Raw genomic sequence first — 27,880 nt, forward strand, 5'->3', positions numbered from 1 at the left:
CAATAAATTTTCTATTAAACATGGCCCTGTGCTTTTAAGCGAGGAGGCCCATAAATTGAGGGGCGTTGTCTGCTGGCCACTGGTGACCCCCAGAGGTCTCCCGGCCGCCTCTGTGACCTCACACGCCAATGACCTCGGAATATTACAGCGTGGGGGGGCCCTCCCCAGCATGTTCGAGTCATCTGCCTTATCTAACCAGCCCCCATCCTCCTCCTGTCCTTTCCCTTTACTTTGTCCGTCCGTGTGCTCCCTAAATCCTTTGACTGATGAGGTGCGACCGTTAACATAACCTGAGCTCATTATTGTCCAGCATTTGCGCAGTGTCCGGCTTCCGCAACGGAGCGAAACACTTTCGGATAGTGCTGGATCGCGCGGTTTTTTTTACGACGTGTGCGTAGTTAATGGGGTCGCACACCAATTTTTTTCCATTTATGATTGTGTACCTACGCTAGAATTAGGAGGTCACAGAACAGTTCATGTACCAGGGAGTTTCTATAACTAGTCGTGCATAATGGAACATGAAATACAAGCGAGACTAAATACAGCTATTAAAAAATAAACTTTTGGGTAACGGCTGTTTCCGCCAAAGTCCGTATGATATATACAATGTGACGATGAATACATCCTTTGCAAACGGCCAAAGTGTTCCCACTATTCGATGCCAAGCAAACCACTTAAGTAAAAATCCATTGAAGGCGATCAGCTATGCTTCCTTGTACGATGCTAGACTTTACTCTTGCAAGATTTGCTAAAATTTTATCCAATGCATCAAAATCACTTTCAAATGCATGGCCGCCTTCAATTAATATAATTTTGATTTAAAAAACCGATGAATACAATCTTCCTTTTCACAGTGAAGGAATTGGAACACTTGTCTCCAGAAAGTATTACGACAATCATTAGTCAACAAATAGCATTAATTTTGACTCATTGACTGAACCGCTCATTGAAGAGGGGGATCAATCGCAAGTGTTTGAGCAGTGAGGAATCACGCGAAGTGGACATATGAGTATCGGCAGAAGCTGAGACGTGGTGACCCACACAATTGGAATCAATGGCGTCACCAACTAATCTGCGATAGGGTAAAATCCGCCAAATCCTCGCAGTGAATATCTCTTGAAGTAGGCGATGGATTCCAAAACGAAAAAAAAACACACTCTCTCTCTCTTCGATGCCACTATTCCACGCCATGAATCCCGCAGGTCTCATGTTCCATGCTCATGTGGGCATGCGTAGAATGTAGTATTTTGGACTATCCAGTCTCAAGTTGGGCGTCCCTCACGCTGATATAACCTGTCTCACCTGCTGTGAAATGCATAATTAAGTACAGAGAGATTAGTATGCGAGGAAATATAATATCAGTTAAAGAAAAATAAGGCTTCTATCCAAATAATAAGCATTTACCTGTAAAAAATGAGAAAGAAATTTTGGAAAAAATAAGCTGCGGAAATCTCCAGACAGAAGACAAGAAAAGACGCTCGAATTATCATGGATTGGAAAATACGAGGAAAACCCACCGTGCTATTTTTCTGCATTCAAGGTAACATCTCGTTGAAGCAACACAATATTTGCGCGTAATTCATTGGTTGGATGCGCTCTATTTAAATTCCTATTTTGTAATTAATAAATAGATGGAGTTCTCAGATTCAATAGAGAGAGTTCCTTTTTTTCGAAAAGTATGTATAAGTAAATAAGACACTGGATGTCAAAAATATTTCTAATCCATATTTTATCTCTTTTCAGGTAAATACTTCTTTTCTTTTTTTCACATGCAGTTAAGGATGACACAAATTGTAAGTAATGTTTTCACAACAAAACGTATTTCCAAAAGCAGTTAGACAATCAGCATTATTTGTCTAAGAAATGAAATATATAATTCTAACATCTAAACATGTGATACTTCTGCTGACTAGAAGTGTTTTGAACACATCGAAGAGACTGCGTAACATGATTACTTTATTGAATCAAGTCTGGACAGTAACTCCATGTTTCTGTAAATAAGAGCAATGAATATTAGTTAACAGAGGTTTAAAATAGCTCATATCGGTGAAAAACGGTATTGATGTTTTTTGGGAGTAATTTATAGGAATGAATAGAATGGATTGTTGTTTAGGGCTTAATCCTGTGGAATACCGACATGCACTTGGCGAAAAGGTTACTTTCAATTTTCCACAGACATTCGCATCTCACTTACCAGCGAAAGGTTCATGTAAATGATTCGAAGTATGGGAGTAGTTTTGGTGGTAGTATGTATTTTAGAACTGAAAATTTCACTGGGATTGATATTTTATTCACAATTCATCAATTAGATGAGTTTGGCTGTTTAATTTCTAACGACAGATTCATATTTAGAAGCATTTTTCCAGCTTTTGTGGAAAATTCAATTGCTTTTTTCTTTCAATTTTCTCATATGAGATAAAATGGATTTTACGATATTGTGAAAAGGTAAACATTAAACAAAAATAACTATGTCACACATAAACGAATTAAACATAAATATTAAATAATAAAAATGGGTAGATAGCTTGCTCTCGACATTTTCAACTTTAAAATTGTTCAGTCTTAAAGGAAGACGATAAAGGATAAGTATAGTGAGGTCGAGGGTAAACACGTGTTTCACGTTGTTTGCGAAACCTCAACGACCACTTGTAGCCAAGAGACACTCGAGGCCACTTCTCGCTCGACTAAGATGCACGGCCTGTTTCCATGACATCCTCACTCGACGACACCGTGCTGAGGCCACGTAACATCTGCTATGACCCACAACTACAAACCAGGCGGTCGTTTCTACCAAGTGTGATGCTGATGAAACATCTGGTAGATCTTTTTGGCAAAGGGTTTAAGTGGATTTCCAAAGCTGCGCTAGCAGTGTTGAAGCTAGTCGGCATTTCAGAACTAAAATATTCCTTTGGGCTCGACATTTTAATCTCATTTCATCTATTTAATTAGCTCAAATATTTAATAGGGTGGTTTCATACATTTTTAATTGCTTAAATCGAAATATTATAACTCCTGGAGTACGCATTTCACGCTTTTAGATTTTTAAATGACGATATCCATTTTTCGCTATCAAATAAAAAGTGAAAATTTTCAAGCGCGCGAAAACGCGACGGCTAAGTATGAGTGCTGGGAAAATCCCGTGTGACGTCATTCTGGTTCCAGCTTCCGCCGTGTGAGGCCACCTTGTTGCGAGGCTATGAGCGGCGATACGATGCAGGCTGCTAGCAGATAGCAGAGTACCCTGTTAGCAGGTAGCGCTTGGCTTAAATAAGGATTATTGATACCCTATCAAACGAAGGAAACTTTCCGACCTTAGGCAGTTTTAATAGGTGATTATTAAGAGATGTTTCCCTGGGCTCTGTGCCACATGCATGCGTTGGTAATCTCAGACGATGTAAAACTCCTATCTACTCGTATAGAAACTAGGTCCCTGTGACGCCATGTGGAGTGGCATCGCATGGACACCAATCTGGCCTTTTTAAAATGAGGTTAAAATTGACCATTAACATTCATCTAAACTGAGATTTCTAAAACCAAATAATTTGTATATTATGAATACGCTAATGTTGGGTAACGAATCGCAATAAGTGCCGTTCGTTTTCTTTGATGAAGGAAACTACCCTATTGAAAATGAATTTTTCCTGGAAGTCATGACTTCATCAATTTTTTCTTCCGTTTAATATATTTTTCCAAGTAACTGCTGTGACTCATCACTCGGACAGTCCCCCCCCTCCCCCCCCGCGTTCTTCTTTGGCATAAAATGATCCAATACAGGTTTCCCACTCTAAGCAAATTATAAAATTCACGGTTTTTTCCAGGTTTTCACGGTCTAAATGTCGTCAAATTCACGGTTTGTTGATTATCCATTTTAGGCAGAAATATTGGTCACGAAACAATCACGCGGCCGCACATTATCTAAAAAGGTAACAAACGCAACAGATGCAGTGAATGCAAACGCAGCTTTGAAAGTGCTTTCTCTCTCTTCTGACGTCACGTATCGTTTGCAAAATTCAGCTCCAGTTAAAGGTTGTGAGTGGGAAAAATGGAGGGACCATGGTGCCAGGGAAGTTAAGAGGCGTCTAAAATTTCGCCAGGGCTTATGAACACTTTTGTTACCAGTCTTCCGGCTTTGGTATAGTCTTAAGGTTAACGTGTCCTCATGGCACGCGGACCAATAAATGCGCTTCGAATGTAAGTGAGCAGGTCAATGCGTAGACCGTGTCCGCGTGTGAATGAACTTAAAATATGATCGACGTATCCATTTTTCTTTCGATCCGTCAATCGTAGTTATAAAATCAATTTTGAAAGATTTTTAAGGTTTAATGACGAATTTCACGGCTTTTTCCAGGTTTTTTTCACGGCAGGCAAAATTCACGGCTTATCCACAACTTTAAGGTTTTCACGGTTATAAGGGAACCCTGCAAATTGTCCTTTCTTATCCCATTCCGTCACATAGTGTACGTCCTCTTTTCTCGCTCCATTCGTCCATTTTATCTCCAGCACCACGTCTCGACGACCTCTGTTCTATTCTCATCACTCTTTATGATTATCAAATTTTTGAACCACTTTGAACTAGGTACCCAAAGGAATTTTTTCACGCATTCCAAATGGCAGATCGGCCGCAGTTTTTTTATTCCGCGAATGGTAAGGAAAGTTGCTGATGCATAGAAAAAACGGAAGTTTGTACATGCATTGCCATCTTCATATTTTACTCTATTACAATCGGAAATGATATAGTGTAAGTCAACTAGCCTATTTACGAAAGGCTAAAATTTTGGTTGAGAAACCTTGTAGAAGGGGTTGGAATGGTTTCAGCAAGAAATTATAATGCCCTTAACAACCAACATTTCCTCTATGTGCAAATTTTAAAATTCTTGAGGTTAACGCCATTTATAAAACACGTTTTCCAACGTCATGGAAATTTATTTTCCATTTCGAAGGATTATTATAAGAAAAGATGAGAAATGCAATAAATAAAAAAGTGGTGAAAAATTAAAAACGAATTTTACAGTGAAAAAAATATCGATAAAATAATTTATTAAATAGTTTTCAAATAAAAAAAATACAATTAATAAAATTGATGTGACTTTTATGTAGTTTTTAGTTAGTTTTTAGCTGAAATGTTATAATATTTACATTTTTATACTTAAATCAATTTTAAACAAAAGTATATGTAATATAAAGGCATAGTTTTATTAATAAATAAAGTGAGTTTTTTATGAATGACCTAAACCTCGAGAGTTCTTATTGTATTATAAACAAGATATCAAAACAAAATAAACATAATGAAAATGGTAAGCTTTAGAAATCAGGGTAGAAATCTATCTTCTTCAACCCGAAAGTCCAATAATTTATATTACTCTTTCAATTGGCTCATATTGTCAAATTTTATAGTCATGAAAATAAAGAGACGAACATTTTTTCCCTGATTCGAGCGGTCACTTACTTCTTCAACTATCTGTGACTAAAAATTATCACCATTAACCCTTTCGTGGATGAGTTGATAACGTCACAAGCTGACGTCGAACGAGTTGCTGCTTCTCAGCCACTCCTCGGCATTGTGCGTGGGCCTCGCTTGAGTCATCTTTGAGAAGAATTCTATTTGAACGATCCCCTCCCTCCTATGAAAGTGTCCACCTGAATGGGTAGGTTTGTGAACCAGAAGTCTCAAGACGTCACCACCTCATGAAAATGGCGGAAACTATCACATTTTCATATATAGTGATAAAATATGGACCTGGAAACTATGGAATATGGACTATGGAAAATATGGAATAAACTGTGCAGAAGCAAAAACAGGGAAAGGAGTGAGACAAAGGTGCGCTCTCACCCCCACAATTTTTAAAGTTTCTACCGAGAAAGACATCAATCAAATCAAAGAGAAGGTTATATGTGTTTCAAAAGCCGGGGAGAAAGAATTAGTATGCTGCGATTTCCTGATGTGACAGCAGTCATAGCCGAGACAGAGAATGATTTGAAGAAGACTTTGACCAATTTGGAGAGGAGAATGGCCAGATATCAGCTAAAGATTGACAAAAAGGTGTTAATTAAGACAATCGTAGGAGAGGTGGAAGAGAAGAGGAGCAAGGAACAGCCCAAAATGAGTCACAGAGGGTGTAAAAGAGAAAAAATATGTAATTTGAGTTCTCTTCAAATATCTATGCTACTGAGATGCAGAGCGAATTTTTTCTGGGTTTGAGAGCGGAGGGCGCTTGACTTCCTGTAAACCAACCAAAACGCGATAGGCGGAGCCTGGCCCCTGGGAAATTCAGTCGCTTTTAAACCTGCGTAGCACACGTTTCATGAGTAAGTTTGCTGTGTTGCCGAGTAGGAAGAGGGTTTTTGAGACAGTCTTTCGTGCCCAATCACTGACGAAGCCTATTGAGGACCCGCCTCTCTCTCTTTCTCTCCCTCCCCATCCCACGTACCTCTATTGTCGCAGGCCCCGCCTCCTGCTCGAGCAAGCACTCCGCTCGAAACAATCCGAGCATGCACGACCCGGCCAGTCACAAAGATATTTGAAAAGGATTATAGCGGATAGGAGATCGGAATGGAGAGCTGCGTTTAACCAATCACAAGAGCGTTGACTTATGGTACACGGGAAAAAATGTTTATTTTTTCGTCTCTTATCTAACTCTTCGTTCTGCCCAACTCCGTCGTTTGGACTGCGTTTTTTGGTTGTAGATAACGAACTCTTTCATCGAAACATCCTCCTCTTATACGACACACATTACTGTACATTGCTTATCCATGGGGCCACACGAATAGATTGTCAAAATAATTATGATTTGCACATGGCGGATCCATACCGAAACAATGAAGCCAGAATTTAAGACAATTCGGGAGTTTTGCGAAAACTACTGTGGATAATTACAGTTTGAAACACATTATCCTAATTATTCTTACTCTCTCTAGGACGATAGAAGTTACACATACAGATTTATGAGCACTTTTTTCCGTATTCCTATGCGGTGTCCGAATTGGCGAGTCAGAGTGAACCACGCATTATGCTATGGCTGACGCTGGTAAGTAGCAGCAGGGATTGGATGCCTCTGGAAGTTTAGAAAATGTCCAAAATCACTTCCGCCGTCAGGGAGTGAATGTTTGCCCTTTGAGTGTTCGCCCGCGTCGACAAGGCTCCTTTGGCACTACCCTCGCCGCTGCTTTCTCTCTCCCGTGACGACACGGCCTTTCACCGCCAAATCGATACGCACCCACCACCCCTCGCAACACCTCTCTGCCAAGACGACCACCAACAATGCTCTCCCGAGGTGAGAGTATTCCACGAGAAAAGAAAGCCCACACATTGTTGTGGCGATATACCAACATACATTAGCATTCGTAATCGACATCGCCTATCCTTGATATGTTGATATTTTACGTAATATATTGTAACTTGGTGGTCTCATTGCGGTTTTACGGATTTCCCACCGTCCCTTGGGAGAATGCAGGTTCGCCCAGGAACCCCAGTGGCTAATGCTGAAGAGGCGACTGCCTGAACAGCTCCGAGGATACACATTTTTGCTATCATTTATTTTGTTTAACTGTAATATATATTTTATGAAAATGTTATCCGCGGAAAAAACATTGCTGAACTGAACAAGGTACTTGAACTCAAATTCCATGGCCATTCCTCGGCACGAACCGTCATTACACCTGAATATAATTATTTCTTTATACATGTATATTTACTCATCACCCCAAATACAGTATTATGGCATGTAATTATATCGGAGAGCTACAACAAATAAAAACCGAAACACCTCGAACAACTAAGCCTCGGTTTCTTCTTTTGCTGCAGGATGGGCACACAAAAAAACACTAAATTCGACGGTTAAGAAATAAAAATATATAAACAGTATATACATAAAAGTCTCCATATCTTTTTGATCTCCGAATTAAGATATTTCTGTATCCACCTTGCGGCAAATAATTTTTTTTATACTTGTAATTCAATATATACATTTTTTTAAATAATGTATTTACGCCAGTAGGCGAACCCTCAACCCACTAAATCAACATTTATCTCGGAATTATAAAAAAAAAGGATACTTTTACACATTATGCAAGCAAAATTCACGGCCTGACAATATCCATGAAATTCAATAGTTTTCTAGGCACTAAGAATCCCATGCATCGGAGTTTTCATCATTCAGTAAACTTCTCCAATTTGCGTCGCCCCTTATACTTCACCTTTGAGTTTCATGTAATTGAAGCAATATCAAGCAAGAGGTGGAGAGGCCTTTTAGCGTGGGGACAAGCTTCCATCATTGAGGGAGTAACTCTACCCTGAAGTTCACGAAAACATAGACAACCTGCTCATTAAAAATTTCCGTCGCGTAGCAATGAACTCGAGAGGCAAACGCTCGCACCAATTTCGAGTGAAGAAGTTCTCCCCAAGTTCGCCACCTGCACCTTTGCGCAGTTTTCGGTAGGTGGCGTAATTTTCCGACTTGAGAGCTGAAGCGGAGCCTCGCCTCAAGAGTTGGCAGTTAATAACTCAATTCCTATTTATCTTTTAAAAAAACATGATCTCTTTCCATGGGAATGTTGACGATTTTATCATGTGAGCGGGATGCAATTCCATCCCTATGAGGACGCAATTCAACCACACGACCGATATTTTCAGAGGATCTATCTTTTATAACACATCTTTAAATTTATAGGATGCCAGTGAAATGTAGCAGACGTTAGCTTATCTTTGCATATTTGTTTACCTCAGTTTACACGCGAATGCTAAGAATAGGAGGAGGAATAGATAGAATCTTAAATCTCGAAAAGCAATTGGAATGGAAATGGTCATTCATTTCCCAGTAATGCCCTCACTTCACATTTTTTTACCACTGGTTGTCAAGGAAATATGTAACAAATAATTTCGGAGAAAATTTTGGGATATTTCCCTAATAAAAACGATTATCATAAAAATACGAGGGGCGAATGAAATTAGATTGAAAACATTCAAAGTTTCATTTTTTCGGCGGTATCATACAACTGATTTCAGTTCTCCATTTCCATTATAATCAATTTTTGAAAGTAAAAAATTAATCTGCTACAACTTACGCAATTATTAGCGCGGACTATCGGAGACCCTGGTGAGTACCTTCAACAAAGTTGGTAAAAAACCTTCTCCTTGAAAGCATACATTAGTTTGCAAACTTTTGAAGTCATTGGAGTTGAAGTGTAGTGATACTAGATCCACCAGCATACCTTTGCATGCATATGGATACTGGATAGACCCTTGTCCGTTTTCGTCTGCATCTCAAATATGGAAATTTCGTCACAGTATTTCCTCATGTTTGCCCTCTCAAGAGGAAAACATGTTTGGGTTTACACTTTCACCTCCCTCACCAGGATGAATGAAGTGTGGTATGGAAAGTGACAGTAGCGGAGAAATCAATGGTGAAGGCTTTGGAAATGTGGTGCAGCGGAAGAACGATGGGGATAAAATGGATAAACTGAGTGCGCATTGAGGAAATCCTGCGAAGAATAAGAGAGAAGCCTCATGAAAACCTTGGTAAGAAGACGGAATAAACTTAAAGGCCATATCTTAAGACAAATGCCTGATGAAGACAATCGTCTAAAGACAAGTAGATGGCAAGAACGTAAAATGAAGACCTCGAATAAAATATAATGATAGGTAAAAAGGGACTCGAATGAGAAATCCTTCGAAGTGAAAAGATTGTAAGATCATAGTAGAATTGAGGGGAGAGACGTCCTTAAATAACTTTATACAACGTCTCTTCGTGTGACATTTTTATCGTAACTGCATAATGAGTGAATTTCTCGGTACATTTCTCGTAAAATACTAATTTGTTGCAAATGTTTGTGATGAAAAACTTATTTCGAATAACAACATTAAAAATAACGAACATTAAAAGAACAAAAGATTCTCTTTAAATTTAAAGAATACCAGCAAAATCTGGCAGACGTTATCTTTGCATATTTATTTTCCTCAGAATACACGAAAATACTAAGAATAGGAGGAGAAATAGATAGATCTTTTACCAAAAATGGAAATGGCAATCCATTTCCAAGTAATGCCCGCCCTCACTTTACATTTTTATTATCACTGGTTGTCAACATTATATGCCTCAAATAATTTTGGAGAAATATTTGAGATATTTCCCCAATATAAGTAAATGACTATCGAACAAATGCGAAGGACAAATCATATTAGATTGAAAACATTCCACGATTCATTTTTCTCAGCGGTTGCGTTTTCAAATTCTCGTCCTCAAATACTCAACGTAAAATGGAGCAATACGGCTCATCAATCCATAGATGCCTTCAGATTGAAGTTCAAAAAGTAGGGCATGAAGCACGGTTTTCGTCGGTTTAGCTGCGGGATATATTACCGAGGTCTTAGTGAGCCGCAATTTACCCGTGTGTATGTGACTTGCGCCTCAATTCACGAGCCGCGGCAAGAAGTGCATTCATTTCCTCTCAAAGGACCCGCCTTCCCACACGTGAATATCCATGCCATAATATATGCTCAGCTACATCAAAGATACCTCCCCGCCAAATTTACGCCAAGTCGAGAACTAAAACGCGCGAACTTCCGCGAGAGCGAGCGGAGCATGTGAGTGAGCTTTGCGATTTATGGCGTGGCGACGGTGAGCGGAAGAACTCACTCAGGGCTGGTTCGGCGATTCGGGAGCAAACTATGGCGGGCTCTCACAATGGGATGCGGAAGGCCTTGAAAAATTTTCTCGTGGTCTACACTGCTTTCACAGTCATCTTTGAACTACTACCTACATTAAACAGCACTTAAATTATCTTAACAAAAAGTGTAAATGCATAAATTTGGCTATAACGGTCGCAAATCTTTTAGCAATGATATTTCACCATTTTGTCTTCCCTCAAATATAAAAAAAACCTTACGGCGTGAACATCATATGTATTGATTGTACTTACGTGTCAGTATCAGGTGCCAAACTTTGCACTTATGTCCCAAACAGATAGCTCGCTTAAGCCCTCTAAAAAGATTTCAAATAACGACAACATAGTAACTATAATTGTAGCAAAGTAATGCGGCACTTGGCTCTAGTATGCATTAATTTTTCCGCATCAAATGAAATATTGCCAACCCACAAAACTGAATATCTACGAAACCGAAAATATTGGTAAAATTGTAATATGTTTACTTCGTGGTAGAGGTTGGTAATTCTTAACATTTCGTATGAAAAACCTTCAACTAAAAACGTTTTACTTCCAACTGGATAAGGTGAAATTTGGCGGCTTCACGCAATAAGCTCGGACGTAAATACAGAGGAACACGTATTCTGAATTTCTTTCGCTCCGCCTTTGAGAACACTCCCACCTATGTTTTATTGCCGCCGCCTTTTCACTCGGCGTCTGGCGTCGTTAATAAAAAGAAAGATGCCGCCTTTTTACGCCCGCTGCGGCATTGTGAGGCGGAAAAACGCAAGACGCGCTTCCACGCGCGGTTGCCACATGCTGCTGCTAATCCACAACAAAAGGAGTGTCGCTCAAAAGTCGCTACAACGGCGACGTACCTACCACGCAGAAAGAGATCGTATGACGACGGCGTTGGAGACAAAGCCAATCTTCTCCTGGCCATTTTCCATCCGAATGGCTCAAAGCGTTCTGAACAAAGCGAGAGATACGCTTGTTGTCCACACCTGGAAATGTGAACTACGGCCACAAAACCATCTTTTTATGGTGAATCATAGAGACGACCCAAATTACATTTCATCCAAACACTCAGGCTTTTTTTTGCGCGAATTTGGCATCTATCCTTTCAGCTAATAACACCTGATGTCTTTCAGAACGACGCAGAGAATATCATCTCAGAACCTATGTACTATCTTCTTATGACCGAAATAAACGATAAAATGAGGAAGATACCTTACCGAATGAATAAATATAGAAATGTGTTTTCCCAAATACTAAAGAACTGTAATAAAAGCTAGCTGGGACTCATTCGCCTCATATTTCCAACATTCACCATATTTTTTTTTCATCTGTAGAAGACCATTTGTTCTGAGATCCCCGGCACTTACACATTCAGGCGGCTTGCTTGAAAGTAAATAGATGTTAATGAGTACTACACTAAGGTATTTATATCGAAATATGACTTTTACCCATTAATCCCCAGCGTTCCGTATTACGGCATTTAAATTCTTAGTTTAATTTTCATTAATATTCACGGGCAGTTTTCCCAGCGATGCTTAAACGCAACATTATGTAAATCATAAATTATGATGGATATAGTAGTGTTTTATGAAAATTCATCTTAATTAGGCCTAAATAAACCGGGAAATATGAAAAAATAAAGTTTAAAGTTCTACATGCACTCTGGGGATTAATAGAAAGAAAATATAATAGAAGAAAATGACTCTCTCAACTTCCTAGATCTTAAAGTCACTAAGGTCAACAATCATCTCGAGTTTTCAGTCTTTCGGAAAAACTCCTATACGGACCAAGTCATCTATTCCAATTCAAGACATCGTTTTTCTCAGAAGTTATCAGCCTTTCACAGCATGTTACATAGGTTGCTGCATATTCCGATGTCCCCTGCCAATTTCAATGACGAATTAAACGCAATTTAACTAATTGCTAAAAATAACGGATACAACGAACAGTTAATTGATAGCTTATATCGGAAACAATTAAAAAAACAAGCAGTGGGAGAAATGTATGGATCTCGAACGCGACAAGAATCCACGACCAAGTGGCGTAGAATCCTTTTTTTAAAGGGCATTGGGCCGAAGATTTACAAAAAGGTGGCAAAGGATAAAATTAAAGTTGCGTTTTACAATAAATCCAACCTCAGGAACATTCTTTCCCTCACAAAAGATCCCATTCCAAGAGAAGAAAGGAGTGGGGTGTATAGGTTAAAATGTGAATGCAACGCGGTGTATGTTGGGCAAACGGGGCCACCATTTCAAGAACGGGTGAAAGAACACCAAGCCTGCCTGAGAAATAAAAAGACTAATTCACAATTTGCTATACATTTGTTAGGTAACAATCGTCAAAGTGAGTTTGTTTTTGAAGTGCTTCATTATGAACCTAAAGGACCTAGATTAGACGCTTTGGAACAGATGGAAATTTTGGAGCACGTACGTTCCAATGACAACATTGTAAACGAATTTTTGTATGACTCCCACTCCCCTCTTTTAAGCCTCCCTCTCCTGAATTCCAGGGCTAATGACATGACGAACCCTTCGGCATCTCTCTCACCTGAACCCCCTCCATCTCCCTCCATCTCCCTAAGGGAGCCTCCTCCCCCTAACTTCTTTCAAACCATATGACCAAGTTCTTTCCCCCTCCCTCTTCTCTGTTGACTAATCTGTTCAACCTAGTTACCGTCCTCCCTCCCCCTCCTAGCCTGGTATAAAAGGATGTGATGGAACTCTGTAGAGTTCACCTGATGATGACGTCTAACGTTGAAACCATGGTCGTGAATAAATATTAATGTGAAAGCACAAAGTTCTTCTATTTAATTTAATTATGAATCGATTTCACCAAATTACGCCTCAAACAATCAATTTTAATGAAAAATGTATTATCAAAGTGTTACTGACTCTTATATTAGATTAATGCGAAACCATTCGCAGCTGTAAATTATAGTGATTGGCGGTATTGACTAATCTACATTAATTTTAATTGCGTAATATGCAGCGTTTAGGATTTGGAGATAAGTAACTCGAATTCGTTCGCTCAGCAATATATTCGTGCAACCGTACGCGCATGGATCGATCAAATAAAATAAAGTTTTCAATAACGAATATTTTCAGCTTTTAATGCTTTGCGACATGGTTCATTCAATTCGTTTAAACTCAATGTCATCAAAATGTCCCTAAATTTGATGCTTCCACTTATTCTCAATGTTTTGGAGATATTTTGTAGTCGTGAAAGAGATGGAATACGGGTATATGGAGAGGAGAATGATGCCTCGCGTTGCCTAGGTGATCTCTAGTATGCATCTAGGCTGATCGCTTCCATATCACTACTCTTTTCGCGGCAATACCTTTAAGTCAACGCATCGATAAAGTCCCATTTTTTTCTGTACGCCCGATCCACTTCAGACCTTATATCTAACCTTCGTCTTCGATAAAGAAGACCACATTTACTTCGAGCGTAGTCTCCGCAGTGCATTTTCGTTCGCGCCTTAAAATGAAAGGCAATCTTCTCTTCATTTTCCACGGAGGATTTCACGGGGCCTCGACTGCTTCAGTAACTGCGCCCTATAACCTTCTCAGAACGGTCTAGCCGTAACGGAGCACCGCTTCGGTATTACACCATAGCGTCTACTTCGGCTACTCTATCTTATATCCCCGCTGCAGCATAAAAATGGAGATATTATATGACTTTCTCAGAGCTTATATTGATTTTTTTCGGATTTGATGTGACCTACCAAGAAGTAACTTGGAAACTGGCGCAATATAAAGCGAAATAGACCCGCACGCAATATCGAGGTCCTAAAAGTAGGCTCAAAATTTATGTCTACAGCTTAGATATAACTTCTCTCTTCTTCTGAAATGCGAAATGTAAGAAGATATCAACGAAGACTTTACCTACAAAAAATAATGGCCGATTCATTTTTTACGAAACCGAGACATTTAATAAATAGTCGATAAATAGCCTTCTTACTGTAGCGAAAACTGAGATAAAAACGTAAGTACGCACTCACATCAATGAATTCCCACGAATCTATAAATTCAGTTCCACGGATTAAATAAGAACTTGATGAAATGATAAAAATTATAGCAGCCGTACATCTTAAATACTATTTCATTAATATTGATGGCAAGCACGAAGCCATTGATAGATCATTAATTTTAGAATTAGACCTTGTCAATATCTCATGAATTATTTCAGAAATACGGGGAGAGTATGAACTTCCTATATCATATCCTGTATCCACAGGTATGTATACATCCATCGTCAGGCGCTAATACAGATCCCTGTATTAGCGCCTGACGATGTGGATATGAAAATCATTTCTGTGAAATTTACAAGACATTTTGATTCAACACCTAAATGCAGATTAAATTTTATAAATGCATTCTGAATAATTGAAATATAATTTTAACCTTGATCGCGACCCATACTTTAATTCATGCATCCATCAATTTCAGTACAGTTGAAATTAAACAGCCTTTCCATGTTTAACACTTTTAACCCTCGATCGGACGCGCCTGATATTTTTACGCGACTGGGCGCGTGGCGTACATTGTCCACGATATATGCATGAGCCTATATGCATATGCATGCAGTATTTACATAATAACACTCGATTTTTGCTCAAATTTATCTTTATTTATAGAACTTAGTTCAAGCTTGTACATTTCTGGGTGATACTGGTATAAAGGTACACAGGTGGTACACGGCTGATCGCGCGGCGTAATTTATACACCACGGTTATCGGGTTTCTCTTGCCGGTCTAAAAAAAATCTAAAATACTTTGTGCTTTAAAAAATAACGCTATTGACAGTCAAAATGAATATGAAGAATGCATTAAGAATACGCGAAGCCATAAAAGAAAAGCAAAGCACGAGGTACAGAGCCGGTCGCACGGCGTACTTCGTACGCCACGGGTGTCGGTTTCTCTTGCCGATCTAAAAATAAATTAGCTACAATACTTAGAGATCTGAAAAGTTGCACTATGGACAGTCAAAGCACATTGTATGAATATACAAGGCCATTTCCGACCAGAATATACGTACAATGTTGAAATATTTGGTTTTCGAAGATTGGCGTACGCCAGTGATCCCGCTCGAGGGTTAATCTTACACGCTTTATGGATAACTGAGCTTTGTTCAAAGTAGGTATTATTTTCCGTCACCAAATAATCAATCTCTTTTTCGTTCACGCACATTATTTTTAATACTCTGCACTCTACAGTATTTTTACTGCAATGAAAATGTACAATAGTAAAAAGACTACTCAATAGAGAATAGGAATACCCAATTCGCATTGTCTGCCATAAATATCTCTTGCAGGATTAACATGCCGGTCCCTGAAATGGAGGAAAAGAAAACAAGATTTGGAAGGGTCACAAGTCGGCCGATGATTGATTTATCAGCGAAGCATTTTATCTAAATAGAGCCAAACCCGACGTCAAAACATTTATGTTTCATATTTTTAACTTTAATTGATACGATTTCCAGTAAGATTAGGCACCACTTTGTTGATATTTGACGACCTCCGGTAACTTGGCAACCCGCCCGGGCGACAAGTGGTGTTAGGGATGGCAATAGATGAACGCCTAGCTCCGGACTGAGATACCCTGGCGACCCATCTGTGCTTGACTCGTGTGCCGCAGAGAAGTTAGTTGCCTGGGCGACTCGTTTGGGATTCGTCGGAAAGTTCCGTCGGCAAGGCAGTTGGGGGTGGGGAGGAAGGGGTAAGGGGAGGAGGTACTAGGAGGAAGCGCAATAATTGAATCCAGGGCTGGAGTGGGAGAGGCCCGTTTGGACCAAACGGGCAGTAAGTGAGGGCCCTTTCCGAGATGGATGCACCCGAGCGTTCGTCTTTTTGTGACATCGAAATTACTATTTTTCCCTCTCCTGCTTCAAAATTATGCTTTGTTTTGGAATTGGATACCAAGGTAACCCGCTCAGTAAATCTTGCTTGAATTGCTGCACACAATTCCTTGCACTGTGACTGTAATGTCTCCGTCGACTCATTTCCTGACTGTTAATTAATTCGGTAAAACCCATCCCGAAGTTCGCTCTGAGAAGATGGCTTGGTGGTGTAACTGGTAGCACGCCTGACCGGCAATCGGGAGATCCGGGTTCGAATCCCGGCTAAGTCAAATATTTTTTCATGGCGAACTTCATCCTTTGGTGTTAATTAATACATTTTTATAGGTTAATAACAATAATTATTAAACATAAAATCCAAATTCTCCTGCACATTGATGTGTTTGAGTATGCCTTTGTTTGTGTTTGGCATTGAAGCGGTGGTCCATCCAAAGCAAACACGAAGCGGAACGAGGAAAATATTTTGCTCCCTTTACTATTATAAAATGGTCAATCGTCCAAAGATTCTTCAATATCTAAAAAATTAAATCTGATAACTTTTCTGCACCTGTAAAAATGAAATATCGCCAAGAAATGTTTTGGCACTTGGCTTCACCTAACGTACGCATAAAAGGAGATTATTGATCCCTGAGTTAGACTATTCAGCTGGATATTGGCGGATATTGTCCAAATTAGATGCAATGTATACGATGTCATATATTTCAGTTGATTTCTGAACTAATCGAGTAAATCACAAGAGTATAAAAATTATACAGTAATGATGTAAAATCCAGTATGAGATAATATGGAAGAAATTAGTTTTAAAAGTATAATTCTGCGGCGTAAGCACAGAAAAATTAAGTTTTGCTCATTAATTTCCTTTCAAAAACCATCAACTTGGCCAAAATATCTTCTCTGTATTATGGTTCCAACAGAAAGTCGATTCATCTCCTTTGAAAATGAGTTTGTTATGAATATTTCCAATTCTTTACACTCATTTTTTTATATGTTTCATTCATTCACCAATTTTCCTATGAGTTTGAACACGAAAGACCAACTTTTATTTTTGGGAATTTAACGCCCATCAAAAAAAAAACTATCATATGTCCATTTGAAAGAGGATTTCCACCCGAGTTTATTTCCTATTTGGATGCACTGAAAGACTTGCTGCGCGGTATTTTCGTGGCGATGGCGCATTCGTGTAAAATTTCTGCCGTGAGAATAAAAGAGCAGAGGAATTGAAGTGGAGGCGCACGCAAAAATCTCCTGACGTGCACACGTGACGCGTGCCCCTCCACGCGTGACTGAACAAGATGAAACCCGCGAGCATGTGCCTGTGTTTGCGTCATCAAAGATAATGCAACGGAATACCTGTGCGATGATCCCTTTGTAGTGCTAAAGAAAAAAACACTAAAGAAACTAACTTTTGCATCCAGCGCCTCGCTCCACTCTGCATACCGCGCGACGTTAAGCGCGGAGCGTTACTTCACGACCATCATTCGCCAGTTACATGCCGGATTAGAAATTACTAAAAAAAAAAGTTACTGGCATTTTCTCAGGCACTTTCATTTTAATTTATTATGAGCGGTAATAACTATCTCCTCATTCTCATATACTTTGTTAGACTTAGAATCTCACCTCTGCGACATTTAAATGGAAATTTTAAAGCATGTTTTATATTAGGGGAGGTCACAACAATAACAATAATCCAAACCAATGCAGATGTAAATTAAGAACAAATCACGCAATCATCGTTCCAAAATCTGATGTGGAAATTTTTACACACTTACAACAATATGCCTCTAAAATGTGTCTAAAACTTGAAAGAAATAACATAAATTAGGTATGCACTCAGCTTTCTTTCGTTAAATTTTTATAAATAGAGCCTGACTGTTTTTGCAGGACAATATCAAATGTCTCGGTAAGGGATTTATTTGTTAAGTAATTTGAATATCCATTATGTTTTTTGCAAAAATTATTTCTATTTTGTCGTTATTATGCACTGATTTTGAAATTTTTTAATAATAACAATTTTTTGCATAAACTTGCTTTGATGCTTAGATATTTTTGTTTGCATGTGCTGCCATTTGTATGGGATGGCAACCTCATCAGAAGGGTGCCTTCTGGGATGTCCAATTTCATTATATTATTGCTGATGCTTATTTCAGGCTATGATATATGTAAATTGATTGAATAAATTCATATAATGGCAAGGTGGCACTGAGTCGCGTGACTTGCATATGATTAGCGAATGGTGCACCAATTTTGTGCCTTTGGGTGTCATAAAAAAATAATTCAGGGGAAGCTCAGTGAATTTCCATTGGCGAATAAATTTGGATATATTTGAATAAATTGCATTGCATGTGTGTCTAATTTTTTTTCCGGGTTCGTCGATTCATTAAATTTTCCACGTCACGTGATTCACATGACGGGCAGGTACACGTGTTTATAGAAGAGTGAGCTGTCTAGCCGTCTTCTACCGATTCTCACTATCAAGGAGCCGATAGATTCACAAGTTCTTCCCTTTATTCTAGAAATAAAATGCCACTGGGATATGTATTTGGATTTTTCTGCCGCCACGACTGCCTTCAACGAATTCCCTTCGTGCCATCATCTTTCCTTGCCTTCCTCCGAGTCACCAAAATACCAGAAAGACGTTTTTATCTCCTTCCTCTCTTTTTGTTCCATTCCCTCGCGAATTTTTATTATTTCACAATGGCAGAGTGATTGAAGGGCTTGAAGGAGTCTAGGTGGGAAAGGAAGAGGACAAGAAAGTTGAGCATAATATGAATGCAAATGGACGCTCCGAGGCAAGGAACGAAAGCCATCGCGACGAAAGGAAAGAAAGATTTCCCACAATTTTTTTTTGTATCGTAAGACTAACAAAATAAAATCCTTACACGTCCATTCCAGCCTTCTAAAACCTTCATTTTACTTTCAAGTGTTTTGTAATATGGTTTCCAATAGCAGCAATTGTCGCGACTCAAATGTATTTGATTTCCAAAATGGAAGATTTGGATGCTAAATCCTTCAAGGTAGAGGGAAGGAATTTAAAGTCATGCTACGGGATTGTAAAAGAATCTGAAGTACGTTATTTGAAAGAGGTAATTGGTCTTAGAGAATATGACCGAATTTAACGATAAACCTTTACGATAAATTTCGACTGTTGCCGATACAATGATGTCACAAGAAAATTCGGTGGAGGTCGGCAAGCAATATATATAACGCTCACTTGAAGTTTTCGTATTACATGATGAACTCTGACACGTTAAGGCTGGGACACCAACGTGAACGAGTGACGGCAACTTTATTACGTGAGTGAAGTTTTACAGGAGATTCCTTCCACCGACACAATGGGCGCGCCACCTGCAATAATTGACTGCAACTAAGCGCAATGTTGAATCCAAACAACAGCCAGTGCATGTAAAAAAAAAGGTCATGGTTTCTCGCTATCTTTTACATCGGTTGGTAAATGTTATATTCAGAGAAATAGGATGTAACATTTGTAACCACGAATCTTGGACTCTCGTAACATTTGCAATAATGCGTTTCATTCTATATATGTCTTCATAAATCTCCGTGCGATGTAAATTTATCACACCCACAAAATAAAATCTAACATTTGAAATCTTATAATAAGACGAAATCTTGTCTCCTAGAGCTTTCTATTGTTTCCGATAGGTGTCCCCCCATTGCCCAGAGGAAATCAATACACAACGCATAAAGAAAGGAAAAATTGATGGAAAAGCAACAAGGGACAAGAGAACAGACCGAGAAGGACACGAGGAAGAAAAGCCTCATGGAGGAAAGTAACTGGCATGCGAGAGAGATAGGGAGATATACAGGGCTGCAAGTCTAAGGACAGAAATTCTATGTAATTATGAATATTCAGTCACGTGTTGCATGTACAGTATTTGGAAGCGGCATACGCAAGCATTCCTGGCACTAATGAAACGACCTTCGTAGATGTAGATCACCGTAAATTTCCTCTCATTATGACTGTCTTTTCATGTGAATTAAACTTTTAGTATCACCTTTTATCGTCGGGCAGGAAGTGAATCCTTTTGTTAAAATCTTCCCGCCTGCTCATATTTTACAAAAATCAAAGTGAAGCGAACAAAAAGATTAGAAAAAAGGTTTCCGGGAGCAAGCGAGATAAGGAGAGATTCCCTTTTCGCGGTCGATGTTCAGAGGGCGCCAGGGTGGAGGGAGCGGAGAAGACTGGAAGCTGAAAGAATTCTTTCGCTGATTCTCTCTCAAATTGGAAAGGAGAGGAAGTTACGGTCTTGTGAATGTGGAGGGGAGAGTGAGAAGGGAATTATATCGAATAAAGAGAATTCTCATGCGTTCTCTGGCGGTGGAACGGAGAGAAAAAAATTAAAGAGAGCGAGTCGGGGATTGATATCCTCGGGATTCTCGTTTGCTGTCGGCTTTGAGAGTAAAATGCCACTCCTAAGTAGAAGTGGCACCTAACTATATATTATAATAATAATTATTATTACTACACACATTTCTGCAAGTAGACTATTGCCTGTTGACAGCATTAGATGTATACACATGAATAACAAATGTACCTATCTAATACAAAGTTTAGAAACAGAAAAGACACCCGTGGTAAAAAATAATACATTAGTTGTAATCTCATACTGCTAAGAATTTGACATTGTCCCAATAAACCAATTTCAAACAATCCATTAAATACAATAATTCTAATATAATACAGCTATAAACAAATGAACATCGACCCAATTAACCCCATTTCACACTCTCCCTATTAAACCACTACCTATGTAATTAACCAATAAGTGATGAGCAATTCTTTCTAAAAAAATTCGCATTTGCAGGAAAGATCATAACAATAACTTCAGATTACAAGGAGATACTGAGTTTCTCTTGATGATTACCTACTTTATTGGAATGATTTACAAGGAAATGTAGCTAAGGTATTAGGAAGATTCCGGTTAGGACTGGGGCTCAACCTCCTCGCAGATTTTGATAAAAATTGATAGCTATTCATATTTGACAACTCAATCTAACAAACAGTCTTAGAAGGGTTTTGGGAAAATAGAAAAAGGTCAATATCGGGTATTTTCGAAATCACGTTTTTTTTTGCGGTTAAAAAATTTTCCCTTGCGGCCGACAGTAAGCTTAAAGCCACTGAGTCCACCCTACGGGCTGCGGATTGTGGGTTGAACTTTGGATAAAGAGAATTAGCTGCTAGATAAGAGTTTTTACTCTACCAGTTTGCAGTCGCAGACAAAAGGCGACGGTATCCTAAGGGGATATTGGTTTATCACTTGGTAAGATAGACCACATAAATGATACCAAAGCCTGTGATGATTGTACAGTGGCGCCTGCACTCCATGGGGCCTAAAGAGGGGGCCCGAGCCCCCTCAAAAATTCGTTATGGGTGTGAGGAAAAAATGCGTCGGGTTTGTCGATTTTCCCCGGAGTGTCCAGGTATCGAGATTCGAGTTATCAAGGTTCTGATTTTGATAATATGACTCTGCTAAAATGCTTATAAACTTAAAACTCGCTACTTATAAAATTTCCCGGGGCAAGAACCCCGGTTTGGGCCCCCCCAATATTTTTTGTAAGCCGCCATCCTTGTGATTGTGTACGTTGAAAATGGTTGCTATTTATGAGATTTTTTTAAATACATGTTTATTAATTATATTTACATAATTTATTTTGTTTATAAACCCAATGTAAATGCCTTAGCGCTGTTTCTGGTGTTAAGTAAATAAATAAAAGATGTCGTCACTTGGCTACTGGAGGCCGCAGACTATTATGCCCCTCATCACCAGGGAGAGAAGGTATCAGCTCTTATTCATATACTCCCTTTGCTCGCTGGGGGGGCTCTGCCACAGCCACCTAGAGAGAAGGCCTGTTCACAGGCGTGTGACGTCACTCATTGTAGTGCTACCGCCAGAGAGAGCATGGCAGAATGGAAGTAGTCGTGGTTCTGTCTGCGACGGTGGTTTAGCCGCCGTAATGAAAAGATAATTGATACCTAATTTACTCAGTCAATAAGAAAATATTCAGCGGGTTCCGAGAAAATACTGACACACATTAAAAAAATATTTTTAAATCTGAAATTATTCGTCAATATTGCGTCTACTCCACGTACCATAAAACTTCGCCGCTCTCCAGAAAAAAAACTATTTATAACTGATTCATAAATTTTCGTTGTGAACTAGAAGTACTACATAACAAGATTAAAACCTGAAATAACTATCTAGAAAAGGCTCTTTGCATCCAAAGAGAATTTATTCTTCTACACAAAAGCGTTTCGAAATTCGATAGCATTAAGTGGTGATGTCAAGTATTTGATGGTCGCTAATAATGGAATATTACCTGGTTGCAGTCCATATACTTTCCTTGGATAAATAATTTCTTTCTGGCAGAGTAAAAGGTGTTCACACAAGTTCCCAAATGAATGTATTAATTAAGAGTGAATTCTTATTTATTTTGACACTGAATTAGATATGCCCATGGGCCGTGAATATCTTACCCTAGAGCCTGACGAAATAATATTTTCAATGATAGTTACTTGTGAAATATAAGATCGTTGACACATCTGCTATTATTACGCTCGAATACATCAAAATGCCTGCCAAAATTTACGTATAGTCCAGCCTCAGCTAATAAAACGTACTCGTCCTAGGCGCTTAAGTACTTGAAAAATTATTTGGGATGAGCAAAAGTTTCAATGTCACTTCAGTAGATGTATCAATCTAATAAAAAATCAGAAAGTCCTGCCAAATCACCAGCATAGACATTTGTATAAAGAACACGACATCTCTTAAATCACATCTCAGATCTCACTTTACATGCTTTACATTCATGAAGTAATCACCACAAGGAATTTTGGTGGCAGGAAAGAAAAAACACAGAAATAAAATACAAATATTTTGTATTTTCATTAGTCAATCACAATAATACCAGCAATTTTCTCTTATTGCCATGAACTAATTTGATGGAAAAAATACTGGTAATCTCTTTTGAACAAAAATTATTTAAAAGAGCACTGGCAGAAGCCACAATAACTATCTTCAATAGTTTTTCCGACGAATGTCCATTGTCACATCATCCACTTATAAAAAACAAATCCACCAATCCTATATGTCACTTTAACCACTGTGTTATTCTGTCTTCTAAATGATAGTTCGGTAATTATGAAGAAATGGCACTCTCCTCACCATCTGGGAACCTTTAATTCAACACGAATTATCTTCCCCATCTTCTCCGGCAAGGCCACAGATTCTTTCACATAAGTGGTGGGGGTGATTCCGTTGTCAAGTTCTCAGAGATGACTCCACTCTGGTGGCGTAATGGGAACTAACGATTAAACTAAGAAAAGACGTCCGATAATTTTCGGGCGTATTTTTAGGGCAACGGCTGAAGGTAAATAAACAATCGGTGACGTCCGCCAGGTCATGTCGGTACCTTAATTATTGCTACAAATACTCTCACATCGATCCAAAACTAGAAACTTATTGTCTTTAAAATACTTAAAAGGCGGTCTGTACAAGATATAAGTACGGAGCAAATATGACCATTGACGGGGGGAACTTGCGTTGCATCATCAAGGTTCGTCTTTCGCTTACACCTTCTGTAGTTAAGATTATTATGTGGCAAATATTGGCATGAAAATACGTTTTCTATGGTTATACGTAAACGAAGTATAGGTTTCCCAAAAATATACCAAGTGCTAAATCTGAAAAATATTATTATATATTCGTAGAAACATGGTGCATGTATACCGTTATATTGTTCTTATTAGTTCAGTCAATTTTATAATTTATTTAACTTGGTGGCAATAATGTGGTAATATTATTACCTTCCCGCTGTGTTACAGTACATTTTAAAATGGTTTGTGTGAGCTCGTCTCCCTTAATATCCATTGTAACGTAGATTCTTTAATCGAAGTGATCAGCAGACGATATTTGGCCGCCATGTTTTTGTAGGGTGTAGGGCTGGTTCGGGTACCCTACATCACGTAGGGCCCGTTTAGTTCCAAAAACGGCCATACGTAGGGCTTGATGTGGCGTATGTAGGGCGAGATCGCTTTATGTAGGCAGGGACGTATCCAGGGTCGGTTGGCCCTACAGGGTCAACTAAGAATACGGGCCTTGGACGCCAGATGCTAAGTTCTAGCTCAGGTTGCTTGAGTTATTAGGAACAGATATCTTTCAGATCGACGCGGAGAACATCATCTTATCAGAGGTTCTCTTTGTTTCTATCGTCTACAAAATCGATAAAACAAGGAACATCTATAGACGATTGGAGAAGTATATAATTCAGAGCATTTTTGCCTCGAAAAATAAAGTAATTTAATAAATGTTACGCTTTTGCTAAATCGCACAATTGACGTACGTATTATTTTTCAGGATATAAAGGACTTGATTAATAGAAAAGTTGACGTCCACGTCAGGGAGTTGAATATTTAACAACGCGCTGCATTTTTTCAATATTTTTTCACAGGGTAACGACTGGTGTCCGCATTCCGCCATACGCCTATCGACGTCGCGACGTGGACATCGGAGTAGTTTTTAGAAGTTGGTCTTATTGAAATAGCCGGAGACACTCCTCGGTAATGGCCGCATTTTCTTGTCAAATGAGCAGTCTTTTGTTTATTTACGCTTTTGCACAATTCTTTCACCTATTACTTAACTAACTACTTTCATTGCAATAATAATAACACTGAGTGCCACTTGATTGATGTTGTATATTATCGGTTGTATGTACCTAAAATGCAGTGATAATAACACTTTCTATTATTTTTATTGATATTCTATACTTACACTGTATACATATTTTCTTTTCGGTAATAATTAATGTGTCCTCTCTGTAATTCTTAATTTATGATTGATGTGTTTCATTGTTGGTTGCAAATATTTACATTGCAATTATAATTACGTTGTTTATTAACTTATATTGAGTTATATGGTGTATTATATTTTCGTTATGTTGCTCTGCTCTCCGACATGCTGATAAATTGAACTTTTTTACGCCCGTGGGTTTATTTATGGGACAACGCACCAATAAAATAAATAATTTATCCATCTGGATCAATTAGCATTATTTATTCACTAAAGGGCTCTAGGACTCGTAGGATCTCAAATCCTTCCTTTCCCATAAAAAAAAACAATCCCTTCATCCGAGCATTCCATTGGTTCCTCATCCTTTCTCAACCTCACACCCCCTCCTCCCCTTCGCCTTGGAATTTCCATGGAAAGATTTCCGCCTTCCCTTGCTGCTGCACGTCTAACAATTCCTCCTTTGCCATCGTTTCCCTTCTTCTCCTTCCTTCTTCACCAAACTTGAGAATAAAAGGTCTTCTCCCAATCTTCCGCTCTCTTCAGAGGCCAGTTTATGGAAGCATGAATTGTCCACACTATTGTGAAAATTCTTCGCCGAACGGGTGCGGATTTTTCATCTCAGAATGCGTGTTTTAAGTCCTCGTCATCGCTTTCACGCAAGTTAACGCGTTTCACGACTTCCTATTGAACTAATCGAATTAAATTCAACAATCTTTGATCAATTTCCTTCCCTGGAAAGACAAAAGCACGCCGTTATCGAATTCAAGGAAGGTACCTACAGCCATTACGTAGTATCAATTTATTTTCTTCCCATACTTCAGGAACGAAAATATTGCCACCTTTAAAAATCAACAGAGTATGAAAACTTACTACGATTCCATACACGCATGTCATTGAAATCTGAAATATTGTGGCACACGAAAAATTGTCAATCATGTTCATTTTTGAACATGGAATGATATGTAGGTATTATTCCATGGGAACATTCTTAAATATAGCCGTAAGTTGTTCTAATGGATTTAACTTATCACCTTATGCATAATGTGATCCTCGAGTGGATTTTGAGATAACTACTCCAAGCGTCAAATCCAAAACAAGAGGCCCATCATAGAAATATTCCGAAATTCGCACCACGCAAGAAATGAAGTCCCGGCAAGGGCAGCTAGCCATCAACCAATTGACACCGCGTAATCGAAAACTCTTCGGAACACAAGAATTCTCCTCGAGTGTGTTTCGAACACAGCCATTATTTTTCACGAAATGGGGATAGTAAGCTTTCTTACTCCGTTACATTTTAAAGGCGACAATGTTAAATATTTCGAAGCACCGAAATTCACAACGAAAAGAAGATTTCACTCGCCTGGGAGATGTGCTCGCGTTTTGAATTCCAAATTGCAATTTTTGCGCAGGAAAGTTCTTGCATTGGAGATAGTACAAGGTACTTACTGTTTAGCGTGCGATGGCAAGGAATATTTAAAAAATCTATCATCTCACGTTTCAAGAAAACTGACGTGAGATAGCTGTTCGGTATTGAAAAAATAATCTAAGCTTGACGCCATTAGAATTGCACTGAAAAATTAATGACGATGTTCAAAATCTAAGTTTACCAAAAAGCCCATGTCGAGAGACGGATATAGCCCTAGGACATTCCAAAATTATCGTAAATGAAAGGCGATCGGTTTTCCTAGAGGGAATCAATTTTAAAGAAATCGACATATCACGATTACTAATCGATTTTTCCTTGCACTCTTTCATAGTAGGACAATCCTGCGCGTTTCGTCAAAAACTGCTACGGACGTAAAGACAGCGTTACGCAGATACGCAGCGTTAAGTGAATTAGGCTGGGAGCCGCTGGAGACTCGGACGCTGCGCGCAAGGCTTAGATTGCTTGAACAATTGAGAATGGATATCTTTGAGAGCGACACGGATAACATAATATTAGAACTACACTATATTTCCAGGCCCGATAGAAGCGATAAATTAAGAGAGATGTTTTGCCGAACGGATAGATATAGGAATTCGCTTTTCCCCGAACCATAAAGGACTTTAATAAATGCTAGTCCCAACTTCGAAGAGCACTTAATTTTCTATGCGTAGACGGATGGTGTCCTAACACCCCCTGCCACACACCTTTTAGGCAGCTTGCGGAGTATTATGTAGATGTAGATGAATCCTAAGATTGGCATGCTTCGCCCTCCCACTTCCAATCTAATTTCCTTCAGCTACCTGATCTGCCTCTTACGCGTGTCCTTCTTCAACTGTTCGAGGGACTAATATCGAGGTTTTGCTTGGAGGGCTCTCCTCAAACTTTCCCCTTCGTTATACTCCTCGCGTTACCAATATGTCATGGCCTACCCACCTGTGGGCCCTCCTCTGACGTATAGTCCCCCCTGGGTTCCATTTCTTCCACTACTCTCGGCTACAAATCCACGTTTCGAGCCCTATCCGTCCATTTGATCTTCAACATTCACCGACTGCACCAAGCCTCTAAAGCTACTCTGATTTTCCAAATCACAAAATAATTTAGATATATGGATAACTAAGGAAATTGGTAAAAAGGCAATT

The 27,880-nt window shown here is 39.0% G+C and overlaps 1 protein-coding gene and 1 non-coding gene across 2 annotated transcripts in view; both read left to right on the forward strand.

Moving 5' to 3' along the window:
• Nucleotides 1-27,880, forward strand: part of LOC124161611 — a 439,803-nt gene that overhangs the window by 85,509 nt on the left and 326,414 nt on the right. The gene's annotated exons all lie outside the window — the stretch shown is intronic.
• On the forward strand, nt 16,712-16,783 carry Trnaa-ggc. Its single transcript has one exon. It is a non-coding gene; the product is annotated as a tRNA-Ala (tRNA).

The sequence above is a fragment of the Ischnura elegans genome, chromosome 6 (genome assembly GCF_921293095.1).
Source record: "Ischnura elegans chromosome 6, ioIscEleg1.1, whole genome shotgun sequence".
Taxonomy (NCBI): Eukaryota; Metazoa; Arthropoda; class Insecta; order Odonata; family Coenagrionidae; genus Ischnura; species Ischnura elegans.